General features: G+C 39.7%; 1 long non-coding RNA gene across 1 annotated transcript in view; it reads right to left on the reverse strand.

Annotated features, from left to right (window-relative positions):
* LOC140684800 (uncharacterized) overlaps window positions 1-15,092 on the reverse strand; it is a 38,390-nt gene that overhangs the window by 14,344 nt on the left and 8,954 nt on the right. Inside the window, exon 3 of the long non-coding RNA XR_012057611.1 lies at window positions 13,321-13,381. This is a non-coding gene — a long non-coding RNA (uncharacterized lncRNA). The remainder of the gene's footprint in view (window positions 1-13,320; window positions 13,382-15,092) is intronic.

The following is a 15,092-nucleotide window of genomic DNA, read 5'->3' on the forward strand; positions in this document are numbered from 1 at the left end:
GGTGTGGAAAGAAACAACAGTCAAGGAACAGTATTCTTGGATCCCATCATGCCAATGCTGTTTTTTTAAAAGGCAAGAATCCAATACAATAATTGTACATCTGCAAAAGCCAGCAATTTATTACATTAATTTTATTTCCCATTTATAATTATGTGAAAAGATGAAACAGAACGTATTATAAAGGTCATGAATACTCAACAATGGCCTTGCTATTTTACACGTAATATGTTCACATTCTGCAGTGATGGGGAGCAGCACAGGCCTCTAATAACACCTTCCAGCCTTCATTCTTACTAATGTATTTTTTTAAATACAGTTATTCTTTTAAATACTTGTGCTTCTGGAAAGCATAAGATTAAGAGAATTGTATCTTTAAAGTGGTAGGTCTTCAAAGTGGGATGACATTAAAATAGTGAAAAATTATTCTTCTGGATCAATCATCAAGGGTAAGAGAGAAACCCAGGAAAGAAGCACTAATGAAGAAGTCCTAGGAGATCAAGTATAGGATGCATTTGAGGTGATAAATTTCTGAGAAACTTTGATTAGATTACTCTCAAAGGAAAACTGTCTGGTGAACAAAATTATTCACAATTGGATTATTTTATTATTAAGTTCCTGATGGAAGAAACCAGTCCTGTAACACAATTAGCAATGAAAAGACAACAGTGACCCTCCCATCTGTGAACCAGACGGGTTCCACTGTCTGTGTCTTGCAATACAAATACAAAATACAAAGCCTGTTTCATTTTGGTTGTTCTGAGGGTGTACTATGCTTTCAAGCAATACAATTCATTTCTTGAAATATCACTGGGATTTTGTGACAAATAGGTATTAGTAACTGATGGCTTGAGTAATACAAGATAGAAAATCAGGAAGTCACAATATGTTAAAAATCTAATCAGAACCTTTCTCTTCACCAAACACACATGCAAAATCCTCTTTTGGGATTCAAAGATTTTTAAGTTACACTGTTGTTATCTTTAATGACAGACTTTGGTAGGCAGAATTAATTCAGAAGATTTCTGATCATAGATGGGATACGCAAGTATAGTGCAGAGCAAAGACAATGAAGAGCTCTTTGCTTTGATGCTGACTGCAGTTCTGTCACCCACTGGGAGACATTATAGCTAAGTCAAGCAGAAGGAAGATTACAGATAAAGGATACAATAATGGAGAATTTTGCTAATAATCTGAACACTTGGAGACCTCCAGGCATGGATACCTCTATAAAATAACAGGGTATTATATTAAAAGTAGAAACTACAAAAATGTGCTACAAAAATGTTTAAAATCCTGATAGAATTGTTAAAAGTTTCAACCTCTAGTGCCTTTTGGCTATGGACCATGTGATACACTGTTTTATGAAAACAAAAGCCAGTTCAGATCTTGGAAGTGGAAAAGCTTGCATTGTCCTGAGCCACACCAGCTAACAGACCTTGTTCCTCAGCACCACTAACACACGTGGAGAGCACAGCCTTCCTGTGGCCACATTGCCTCACTCTGTGTGGGTGCATCTTTTGCACAGCACAGGCTGAATTACGAAACAGGGAGCGGGAGGTTTGCACCCAGATGACAGCACAAAGTGAACAGTGCCAGAGCTGGGACTCGCAGCTTGGCCCAAGAAAATCCCTTGTTTTCACTGCACTGATTTCCCTCAAGCCAAACCCACACTTTGGTGTCACTTTTTAACACGAGTAGGTTGAGTAAAATGATTTAAGCATATGAATGCATGAGCTAGTTAATTAACACGGGGTTTGGGACAGATAGGAAATTATAAGGCAAGCAACTTGTTCTCTAAGTATTGTGATCTAAACAGCTATAAATTAAATTTAACATGAGCAAAACCAAGAGAACGACTTTGGACAAAATGCTTAGTTTCTCCCTGCCCTCCTCCCTCTACCTAAATTTAGAGTTAAGATTGTAGGAGAAATCCATCAAAAAGCTGTAAAACAGTACCTGCTGTAGAAATGTCACAGCTAGGTAAGAAAGATGTATCTTGCCTCAGGCTCTTTCTTGCTTAAGACTGTAGAAATACCAGCACTTGTTGCAGTGGTCCTGTGAGTTTCCCATAGCAGGCAGTAGGAATGACAAACATTCTTTTCGAGGCTATCACCAGCAGTGGACCCCTCACACAGACTACTAAAAATCCTTTAATCCCCTCCACTTAATGCTGACCTAAAGAAACAGAAGATCAAAACATAACCTCTGGAATGACCTTAGCTTGCTCTGTAACACCTCACCAATGGTCAGAGATGTCAAAGAGCTCCCTGCAGGCCTCTGCTGTTCTCTAAGGAATGTGCTGTTTATCAGATCAACCAGAAAGCTCCTTTATCCTTTGGAAATATGTAACGTTTACATGAGGCTTACTGGCCATCTTCCCCATGAGGTCTACGTGCAAAGCAGAAGGCAAAACTTACATGTATACAACCAAGACACTGAAACAAAATTTGTACAAATCCAGAGCTGGAAAAACAAAACACCTCTAGGCTGCAGCATCAACAGACTAATTCAATTTATTGCTCCACATTTTTAAGTGGTAGAGACATGAAATAAGGCCTAGAACACAACTGCAAAGGACAAGTCCACTACTCCAACACATCCTACTCTTATCCAAGTAGTGATAAATTTGCAGTGACTCAAGAACAAGAAGCCAGGGACTGTTAACCTAGACCGTGGAAAACTTTAAAGGTTAGCAAAGCAACTCTCTTGTTGTTTTTTTTAATAATCACAGTTTGGTGTTAGAAGAAATTTGAAAACAGGTCACCATGTCTACTGGGTGTTGCAGCATATGTCACAGTTGAGATGGCCACAAAACAGAGTATCACCATACCATTTCAGAAGGCTTTAAGCATTCACACAAGCACAGTAACACCACACCATATCAGAAGGCTTCAAGAGTCTGTCCATACAGAGTTCCTTCAGAAGGCTGCAAGCATCTGCTCCTCTTGTTTTTCAGCCCAACTTTTCACACCCCTCACGTTCATGCATTACACCTGTGTGCCCTCTGTTCCCTTTGGTGGTTGGTCAGTGCCCCTGGGCACTCCATGGCTCATTGCTGTCAGTGCTGCTCACCTGCTTCTCACAGCTGGACCCACTGGGGATGAGGCTGGGCTGCAGCCCCACTCCCAGCTACCACAAACTGTGTGCCTACAACTGGACTTAGGGTTTCCATTGGCAGAGTAGCAAGTAGCAAAGTCTACCTCCGAAAATCAACTTCTGGATGAGCTGACAGAACCCCAGAGGGAGCTGCTGTTTTAACCACTGTTGATTCTGGAGATGCTGCAAGGTCCCGCAGACTGCCCAGGCCTGCAGACCTGAAGAGTTTGATAAGATCAAAGTTCAGAAGAGTAAGGTGAAAAAAGTTCTAGGTGCCATATCAACTAATCACAAAACTCAGCAATCTGAGATGAATTCTGTCTGCTGATCACAAGCCACTGGAATAAAGATTCTTACGTTTCTTTTTCCTATTGCTTATATGTTAGTCTGAATTTACTGGAAACAAATATGATAATCTAAATTATGATCACATTTGTATTTCAGCATTTTTCACAAGTCGCATTACTGGTTTCCTACAGAGGCAGTTGCCACTAGGTTGAACAGCTGGTACTTTCTCCTTTTAGTCATTCTGACTCTCAACAAACACAACAAATTAAAATCTAGATTGTCCATAGCAGCGCTCATGTGCCAGACCTTTTTGATGGTCATCTAAGTCTAAAACCAGATGGCTTATTCCCCACTGAGCATGCCTTAAAGAGCTAAGGGGTCTCAGAGATTATCAGGCCATTTCTGGAGTGCCTTGTTTGATGCACAGAAAGGACACTGTCTCTCTGGCAGAGAGGAAGACTCTGGGCTATGCTGCCATCATTCCCACAAACAAATATGAGCTAGCTTGGTAGCACTGTTGCCATGGTGGTACAAGGTTAACTTAAAAACCACAGTGTAGGTATTTAGCCAACTTTTAAAATGGATTTTACAGCCTATTTTGCCTTAGCTATACTACTCCCAGAGTTAAAATAGCCTGTTAAAGGACAAATGTGTAAAACCTTTAGTCAATGCCTTCCATTCTAATTATATTTTCTGCTCTAGTATAGTCTCTGAAAGGAAATGTCTCCAAGAAAGTAATTTTCCAAGGATTTTCTTTCTAAAATATAAAAAGCAGAGATGGAGAAAGAGAATCATGTTTAAAGCAGCTTAAAAGGAAATGCTGGGATTCCCAGAGGGGCTGAGAAACATGTGGGTTTGAGATGAAAAGAACCAAGCCAAGAGCTAGCTGGCTACTTCCAGTTTCCACACCATAAATTGTTACATTCTTAATGTCCAGTCCTCTTTCACATGTAGAAAGAAACTGAATACAGTAGGATGCAGCAGACAAGACAGAGCTTAGCCAAGCTCTGACACATTGTGTCAGGGACCTTTCGGACTCTCTAGTAATGCAAAGAAAAAGTTGGCACAGGGCCCAGCATCTCTGAAAATCAATACAGCTGTTTATTTAAACCAAATGGCTGGCAACCATATCAAGCTTTGATTGTTGTAGACATTTCCAAAAGGAAATGAACAAAATTTCAGGAGATGACAGCAAACCCATGTAAGAACAAAAGAATTTTTTCCAGCTAAGTTTTATTCATTACAGGGCATGCTTTCAGTTCACTGCTTGAAGCCAAACAACAGGAGTACCCAGTATTAGCAGAATCATTGTAAAGCCCAACAGTCAACCAGACAGATACTTCTCACGTATTCCTGACTGCAGAAAGTTCCTAAATAGATTTGTAGTCATGAATGACATGGGTTTAAGCTTCTCCGTAATGTGTGAGAATTCAATCCCTAGATTTCACTGCCAAGTGCATTAAAGACTGGCATGGACATGTGCAGTGACATACAATCCACTGGGTGAGAAGCCAGGCTTGGCATGACTCAGGCCCAAGGTTCTGTCTGTGTACAGGGACAACTGCAACACTAATTTTCTGCAACGTGATATCTCACTCTAATCCATTTTTTCCCTTTGGGGCCATGGCTGCAGATACAGAAACCTCTCACATAGAAAAATATAGGAAGAAAACATCTAAGAGGGAGAATTTGCATCTTTTCACTTACCACCCTATCCTGGATCACACGAACGTTGGTGGGTTTTGTTATTGTTTTTACAGAGGTTGCTTTTGTATGGGTGCTCCCTTTCTATCTATTCTCAAGCTTGTTGTTAGTTTTTTTAATAACCTCTTGAGAGATGAAAACAGATACTCTTAAAAAAAGCTACAACCTTTGACACTTTCAAGCTATGTTGTCATACTTCATTGGATAGATGACAGGGTAGAATAAATGTGACAACTTCAAGTAAGCACAGGGAACATGAGACTAAAATGTCTTCTTTTAATACTGAGTAAGAAAACTGCTTGACTGTGGGTCAGACTCAATGTTGGTGCAGGAGGATAGCAGACATCACTTTGGCCTTTCCCTATTTACTGTCAGTAAATTAACATGAACCTCTCCTTGAACATTTGTAATTAGGTGCTGGGAGATTTCTGGTTTGTGCAGCACCAAAAAACCAAGACTGAGGAAGGTGTAGATTCTAAAGCAAGCGTAAATTATATTCCAGTTTGTCAGAGTCACAGATTCCAACATATTCATATATTTTAAAGAAATCTGTAGTTCCTGACACACATGATGCTTTGCCTATGAATATGGTTTCAGAACTGATATTTTCACAAGAGGCCTCCTTAGCTGAAAGCTGGCAACGTCAGAAAGTTAAGAACCACTACTACAACAGCAAAAGCTCTACAGAGTTCTACAGACACAGATTCCTTTCATGCTGTGCCCACTTGATTAAGAACCATGAGGACCATCTTGCTATTGCTAAGTCTGGTTTTGAAGAGAAATAAAACTTACGTGGCTGAAGATTGCTGGCTGCTAAAAGATGGTAGGAGAAAAACTCTTTGTCACTGTGTAGTGGAGACTTGTACAGCCTAATAGTCAACAGGCAGCATTAGTAAAGTTAAGTGTTTAGTTAGTTCTGCCATTCACTTCTGCACCTTCAGATATTGCTGGAGCCTCTTGGACACAGCGATGATCCTAAAATTGGTCCTTCCATTCTCAGTAAAAGACACCTACACCTTGGACACAACTCAGAATCATGGTGAGAAGCACCAGAGAAACAGCAATTTGTTCTGTGGGGTTATTTTTTGTTGTTTTTGTTTTTGTTTTTTGGTTTGTTTGTTTTGTTGTTACTGTGATATTATTGGTAGAAATTTTGGACAACGAGTCTGGCATTTTGAGCCTGACTATAGCCACAATAATGTAAAAGAGAAGAAGCACTGAAGAGTTTCCCACAGGTAAGGGTGCTCCAGCTGGCAGCCCGCAGGACTCTCTCCAACCTGTCCCTTTCCCATGCTGAGCTCCTCCATCTGCACTGGTGGATGTGCACCTGCCTGCACCTGAGCACAGCAAAGAACCTTGAACAACATCACCACTGGCTCACATGGACTCTGAGACCTGAATTCCATCTTCCCATGATTGTTCTGCCCTACATAACACATAGTTGGCAACAATATGCACTCCATAGCACAAACAATCCTGTGTTACATTTTGTCTTCCCCTCAAACTAATGCTTCAGCCATGGATTAATCATTGTTTCAAGAAAAGAAGGTGTAACAGGAAATTAGTCCTATATTGCATCAAGCACTACCTGGGCTTTGACTAAAAATCAAACCACTCATTTAAAGCTGTATCAACAGACAAAAAAAATTAGAACATGATGTGGTTAAGAACAGAGATTCAGAATCTGATTTCAGATACCACTGCATCAGTCTGGAAATAAGTACTCCCATACCTGGCTGAAAATAATAGTAATACTAGTCAACATAAACCGTGTCAAGCTCCACAACAGGGAATGTAATACCTTCCCTACCCAATACAGTAATGCATCATTAAGTACAGTAGTGCATAATTAGGTCTGGTATTAGAGGCAGGAAAGGAGTCTATACCGCTTCTGAGGTAGAAGCTATGTCCTGAAGAACCTAACTGCTGCTTTCAGAAGTCTACTCCCTCAGGAAAAATGTGCTTGCTCTGGTCTTTTGTGAGGCTGTTGCAATATTCCTCACCCTGTAATCACTGGTGAAGTACAGATGTAAACCTTACTACTGGTCTGAATGTAAGGACATCATGATATCATACATATGATCAAGCACATGCAAAAAACTGCCTCTCAACACACTGAAAAGTGCTTATGATCAACAAGAACAAAAATTATATATATGGTATCAGGAATACTGAGTGATCTTAGCCACTTAAACACTGAGTAGGTTCTCATGTTTAACTTTTTCAGCTCTTCTCTGGACACTGATTTTCAGAATGCACATAACACCTACCACAGAAGGGCACTGCTACTACACCTAGTGACAGCTGTCCTGTACAACTCAGGGAGAGATCACACCACTCCAACCACTTCAGCCTCTGAAGTCCAAATCTCAGGATCTGCCTAGCATAGTCAAAACCATACAGTGATCACAAACAACAGCATAAGGGGAATTCAGAGATGATGGAACATGTTTCAGTGTTTAGACAGTGCAGGAGGACACATGACAGGGAAACATGTTACCTGCTCATCTTCACATCAAAGCAAGTACATTGCTTCCATTCAAAAAGGACAGACACATTTTAAATACTCAGTCTTCAAGGGATCATAGTAAATTTTAGCCTGACTCTTCTGAAAACCAGGTCTAAAAGCAGTAGAAGTATATCCATCTTGCTGTACACATGTGCCTTATACTCAAATTTCTCTTGAAGTTCATGCTGAGGATATGCTGCGATCCCTGCAATACATACTCTAAGGACTGTTACAACAGCAAGAGCAGAGAAGACTCTTAGTTCAATTTAAATATGTTTTCAATGAAAGCAAGCTTATTCTTACATCTATTGGGCAGCTGAAGCTAAGTACAGGTCCAAGAGCAAAAGGACTATTGGCTTTTTAACTGTGCAAAATGCTTCAGGGTTGGGCAAGCTCTCGGTTCCCATTTCTACCACACACCTGTGTGCTTCTTCAGTCTTCCATCACTTTAAAGCTGAGTGCTAACAGTTACAATGTGAAACTCAGGAGTTCACAAACAGAGGAGTTCAGAGGCATGAGCTGTACACACTGTGCAAACTGCTATTTCCCTAAGAAGCATCAAGCAAGGCCCCTGCCTCTCTTCCCAGAAAAAAACAATACAGCATTTCCAAAGGCAACAGGTGGGAACCTGGTTTGGACAGCACAACTTTTCCATGTACTATGGAACACGTGGAAGACTTGCAGTGGGCTACATTGCTGCTCTGCCTCCAGGAAATTCCATGCTGAATGGCACACTGTTTAGAGAGAGAAGGGGAGGAGGAAAAAAAGAACAGAAAAATATTTTAAAATAAAATAACAGGAGTTGGCTTAGAAAAATATTGTTTCTGGATTCTACACTAATAGATGCATTAAAACTGCACAGCTTGCAGAGCAGAAGGACTGTATGCATGAGCATGTGTATATATTCTCTAGCTTGAGAGAATCTGTGGGAATTGTACAGAAGTTGTGAAGACTGATTTTGAAAAAATGGGAAAACAGCTCATGTTACACTTACATAGCATACAAAATAACAGTATCTGATAATAACATTTCTGTAGAAGGTTACTAAATTTTCTAAACTTTAATAAGAAATAATTAGGTAGAAGATTGATTGTAATTATGAAGAGCACATTTTCATGCTTATGAAAGGAGTATTTCTCAACAGGAAGGCTTTCAAATCTGGAATTAGTTCTTGAATTGTGCTTTCTTATTTTTATTTCCTGTAGCTGAAGCAAGAAAGCAGACTTCTGTGGCCCAGGGCATTTTTACTCTCAATTGCCACACACTCTTGTGTTAGGGCAATGTTTCTTGCAACATATCGATTTTCTTTTGTTTAAGTTATTAAATATTTTCACTGTGGTTTTTTTTTTAACCCTGTTGATTTAAAAAAGCACAACAAAAAAAAGCCCCATACCACCACTTGTTTATAATCCACTATCCATTTTTCTCCTACCCAACCCCTTTTATCCAGGGCTACTTCCTAGGCCATTTACTTGTAGTTGCCTTCATAAACCCAAGAAAGAAAGAATCATGTTGAGCTAATATCAGCTAAGACTGATGCTTGTTCCCCGAACTCTAACATTTGATCGACAATAATACAAATATTTCTATGGTTGCTCAGTTAGTAATAATGAAAAAAGAACCCAGCTGAAGATTCTGTCCCATCCAACTCATTACTGAATCTGTTCTACAAGAACAAAGCAGTTCTCTGCAGTGCAGCATAGCTCAAAAGATACTTTGGATCTGAAAGAAACAATTGTGGAAATACACTGTGACTTCTAACATCTTTTGACAGCTGTTGTACTGAGCTCTGCAAACTTACCTTGGTGCTTTGGGATCAGGGCCATAAGGTTTGGCGGTGCTTGGTCTTTACCTCTTCCAACATTATCACATTTCTCTTTCTAGATATAATTTGCTCCTTTTTCACCAACATATCTGACTCAATCTTCCCACAAATAAGCTAGCACATGGTACGTGGAGGTGTCAATGTCAGAGAACAGAACTGTTTATATTTATTTGCATTATCCACATTCACCCTATTTTAGGCTTTGTGATATAGGCCACAAGAATAAAAGTTAAGCATCTGGAAATGGAGATTCCAGATGTAAATTTCACACTAATCCATTTAAAAGGAAAGGACTCAAGCAACTTAGTCATATATGTACTGTTATCTTCTTATTCACAGATGAAATAACTGATAGGCTTTGGGCTGTACATCATTCTGGTTAGAGAGCAATAAACCAGAATCAATTACTAGCAAATGGCTGGTATACATCAAATACCAGCAAATGGCAAGGGGGATTACAGGATTTGATAGTGTATGTCAATCAATTTTAGAATTTATGGACACAGCAGCAATACAGGTGATGCTGCTGAAAGCTCTTTTTACCACTTCATAATCATTCAAAGCACTTCTGGTTATTGCAGATCTAAAGTACAATACCTACATAAGAGAAAAGATCCCTTATGTGTAATGACATTCTGCTGCTTCTGCTTCTCTGATTGGATATAATACTATCATCTCTTCAGTCTCTGCAAAACTGTAAGCTAATGCCTGTAAAGAAGTCTTTAGTGTAAAACAACCTTCTAAATTTCTCATACTGATAATTCCAGAAAGTGGACTTAATTTCTTATGGACATGCTAGCATAGGAAGGACATGGACTTGTTGGAAGCAGTCCAAAGGAGAGGGACAAAAGTGACCAGAGGACTAAAATACCTTTCCTGTGAGTTGAGGTTGTTCAGTCTGGAGAAGAAAAGGCTCCAGGAGGTCCCTATTGCTGCCTTTCAGTCCAGCAGTAAAGGGGGGTTATTTTGAGCAGGGCCTTCCGTGACAGGACAATGGGTAATGGTTTTAAACTAAAAGAAGGTAGACTTAGACAAGATGTAAGGTAGAAATGTTTACAATGAGGGTCATGAAACACTGGAACAAGTTGCTCAAAGAGGTTATAGGTGCTCCATCCCTGGAAACATTTAAGGGCAGGTTGAACAGAGCTCTGAAAAAACTAGATCTAATTGAATATGTCCCTGCTCATTGCAGGAGGATTGGATTAGATGACCTTTAAAGGGTCCTTGCAACCCAAACTATTCAATGACTCTATGCTGAAAACATGGAGCTGAAAATGTTGAGGCAGCAGACATATAAGGAATTAAAGGAAGTACTTGACAGGTTCTTTGCTGTGGTGGTAGTCATGTTATGTTGATAAAAGCTGGAGGGAAGATACAGTGGCTAAAAGATGTAAGTCTGTTGCATTCTTCTTTCCCTGGACACACTGACCTTTTCTTCAGAGGCAAGGGGTGACCAGCAGAGGCCTTTTGTTTCTGACAGAACAGTCATGTTGGCTGGCACTCCATGTATTGAACTTGGTGTCTCTCAAGCTGAACATGAGCTACCACAACCCAAACTCAGGAGTTAAAACTTTTTGGCTGGGACAACAGCTGACTAATAACATTTTGTGGGTTGGGCACAGAGAGAGATTTACACCACAGTCTCACTGACAGGTTTAATTTCAGTAGTTTTTGAGATTACTGCTGGTAAATATACATAAAAAGAAGGTACTGTGGAAAATTTCTACCAAGCTGTGTCCACTTGGGCAAAATCAGAGCACTTGCAATAAAACTTGAAGTTAGAACAGGCAATGTATGCTCCAGTTTGAAAGCACAGTGAATTTTCTCTTCTATCCTTCCAGCCCAGTCATACCACAGGCATTTACTTTAAAAAGCAGATCGAGATATGCATTTAAAACACTGATTTGCCCCAACAAAAAATTCTGGGTTCAAGGCTTCTCATTCAATATTGAGAATGACTCATTGTACCTTAAATCTTTGACCTGCCAAGGCATTATTTACTATATATGTGTAACTAGTAAAACTAGATAAATACACACATCAGTTATAAAGGTGTTTGCTGTGTAAATGCAGGGAGGGGTCTCAGATTTCCAGCAATTCCCCTTCACCCAGTTTTACATGCTCATCAGGTCTTTATTATTACAGCTTCAGGTATTCCTCACATCAGGCCCTGATAGCAAGAGGATGGGTTAGTGATGAGACCAACGGGAAGTGGAGGCCAATGTTCCAACATGCTTCTCTGCCTGGGGCTAATGTTAATTCTAAAGGCTTGGTATCAACCACATTTTTAAACTGTACAGCTTTCAGCTAACTAACACATAGGTACCAGCCTGCTCGTGATTCCCCTCCAGAAAGCTCTTCTACAATCTGCCTGCTGGTCACAAATGCATGAAACGACAGGCAGCATTTTGATCTCCTTTGATGCTCTTTTTCCATGTTAATGGAGAACTCTAGGTCTAGGAAGGGGACACTACATCTGCATAATTTGGAAGCTGCTCTCTTCTAATGGTTTGCTGGATCTTCAGTTTAGTTCTAAACACAATTGTTTTCAAGGATTTAATCAACTGATTAGTATTTACACTGTCAAGGCAGGTATGTCTTGGGCAGGGATCCTGCTCTGGAAGCAGTCATGCATTTCACTCCTTGGGGAGATCTCCAGGTGCCAGAGCTACAGATAACAGAGGTAAGCTTTCAGACAAAGAATTTACCCTCACAGTTATCCGTCTCTGCTTACAGGGGGCCAGGATCAACTTGAAATAATTTGTCTTGGTAGTCTGGATATGTTTGCACAATACCTGTTTATGTTACACCTGGCTCATACCAACACAATGAGCTACTTTTATTATCACTAAATGCATTACCAAGCTTGAAAGAATGCAGCTATTAGAGATTGAGGAGGATCCCAGAGCACTCCTTTGTTGAGAGCAATAAATTTTGCTTTGCAAAGCACCTGTACTTTTTTAAACCTCAAAACCCAGAGCCAGCCTGAGTCGAAATAGGAAAAAGGAGATGTGCAACATGAAACAACTACATGAGGAAATAGCAAACACCATTCATACAGGCTTGTGAACTGGAAGGTGGACATTCATTTTACTTGCCAACTCAACTTCCTAGCTTGCTTTCATAAAACCTAAAATTCCTCTGCCAAAACCTACTGTTAGGATTATATCACCTTCATCCAAACATCACCTGTTTCCCACAAAAAGCTTATGAAATACCAAGAATATCTCTAAAGCAAAGTACTTATTTCAATGCAAGCAATTAATGAAAATACAGGTGCTAGACAGCTAATTTGTGAGTTATGAATGCAATCTGCTTCATAATAAGTGTGTCCTCATTAACAAGGAACTTATAGTTTAATGATCCTCAATATCTAAAAGGTTTACCACTCAAAAATCTTGAGTGAAGGCTACCATAACACTGTGACATATTTTTTAACAAATGGTTATTTGTGATGATGTCAGAAAGCATAGTTAACTCCTGAGCCTTTCTGTACATGGGGGAAGACAGTTTATCATACAGCATATCTGTTGTTATCTGGCACTGAACTGGGCTGCTGAAGATCTGGACTCCTTTCCTTACTTAACTGCACTCTCACATCAGTTCTTTTGACTATGAGTTAAGTGTATTGGTGTTTGCCAAAGTTTCTTGAAGCAGACCCTCTCTACCCAGTGCTTCTACAGCCCTGAAGGGTTTTCTCCTTCATAACTGATTCCACTGCAGAAAACTGCAACAACAGTAACACAGAGATCTTGGAGAAACAAACCAAGCAAAGACACAGCCCGGAAGGGTTTTCTCCTTCGTAGCTGATTCCACTGCAGAAAACTGCAACAAAAGTAACACAGAGATCTTGGTGGAACAAACCAAGCCAAGACTTGGAGGGTGTGGTTCTTCTCACCTGTTTCTGAATGACTTCACAGTCTGACAGACCGATCCAGCGATGGGCATCCATGCTAAGGCTTTTGAAGAAAGGAAGAAAATTAAGTCAGTTCTGATTTTCTAGATTTTGGACTAGCTGAGTACATCCTCCCTTCTCTATTAATCTCATGACAGATTTGTTTCACCTAAAAGAACAGGTAATTCAAAACAGAACAGAAACTACTTGTGTGAACCTATGCCATGTGGCTACTAAATAAGAGCTGGCTGGATACAAGGAGATGTAGTTGCATGACATTGCAGGGGTGCTGCTGATCCTCCTAAATCATAAATCAAACTCTCTCACAGAAGTGAACAGTATAACACCCTAATTTCTATGATGTTATAGTAATAATAAATTGAAGTTGAGCTTCTTTCCAGATTTTGAACTTACAGCACCCTTACAGTTTTTTTTTTCCATACATAGTAATTTAAACAAACAACCTCAGCCTACCTTTGCCTAATCTGAGATTCTTATGCACTTAAATTACTGTAGGAGCCAGGTGGTGCATGGATGTAGAAGTTGGGTCTCACTGAAAATCATCCTGTACTGCATGGCCCACACTCACACAGAGCAGACTGGCAGAGCTGGTACAATAGGGGGAAGCAGTCTGTATTTCAGTTCTGGTTTTTACTGCTTACCAGGCACAACAGACTGTGAATCTCTCAACACCGGTTTATCACATACTGAAGAAACAGGAATGTTGTACTGCTATTTCCACTGAATGAAACCTGGACACAAAATTGGCAGCCCAGAAACAAGCAGATTATACACTTCCATGCCAGAGAGGGGAACTTTGAAAAATTCATGGCATGCAAGTGCCTTATTCAACATGTCAATTTGTTTCCTGCACTGTAATTGTTTAAGAGTTTTCAGTCATAGGAATTCTGCTGCTTGTCATTGCAGCCGTGAAAGATATTAAACCAAGTAATTAACTAAATGAGCTCAGAAATACAGGTTGCTTTATTATGTCAGAATCACATACTGCAGTTCTTAACTCTCCCAGTAACAAAAAAGGTTATCTGTGAACATTGCAGGTGAAACACTAAAGCTTTTAAAATTTCTAATTTCTTGGACAGAGATCTGATAGGGATGTTTCAGTTTGTTATTAATTTCTTACTCAATGATTTTGCTTGGTTTGTTGATTTTTTAAATATTTTTTTAAAATTTTTTTTTACTAGAAGGTGTTATGAGGTGAGAAAGAAACTCACAATAAGCTCCTTAAATTCTTTTCGGATCTGGCTTCCAGCCTGAAAAGAACATTTCATATGGTGTTATTTTGGTAGTCTTTAAAGCTTTATAAGCAGTGTTTGTACCACAACAGACCAAAGTGACAGAAATTTCATAGCCACAGCTCATCTTCTGTTAGAAAAGAGTATCTCAAAACTATCTCTGATATTGTAGGATCATCAAATTTATCACAACTGGCTCCCACCCATGACCTCATATACTCAGAAATTCCCATCTGGCCACTTTCTGTCTTGTTTTCCTGCATGCACACAACTTGGTTTACTGTTCAGAACAACACAGAATGTAACTCTCTCTTTTTTCTGATTAGTCAGAGAGTTGCCTGCATGTCCACAAAATTAAAAAAAAGGAAAAGTACAAGTGCTACAGCTATTTAATCTTTAACATGCTGGTCATCACTCTTAATTGGTAACTGTGCTGCTTTCAGTTCACCCCACTGCAAGGTTTAGAAATATTTATTCCCTTTGTCATTGTTTGTTTAAGGATTGTCACTCTCTGCAATTCAT

The sequence above is a fragment of the Taeniopygia guttata genome, chromosome 10, assembly GCF_048771995.1.
Source record: "Taeniopygia guttata chromosome 10, bTaeGut7.mat, whole genome shotgun sequence".
Taxonomy (NCBI): Eukaryota; Metazoa; Chordata; class Aves; order Passeriformes; family Estrildidae; genus Taeniopygia; species Taeniopygia guttata.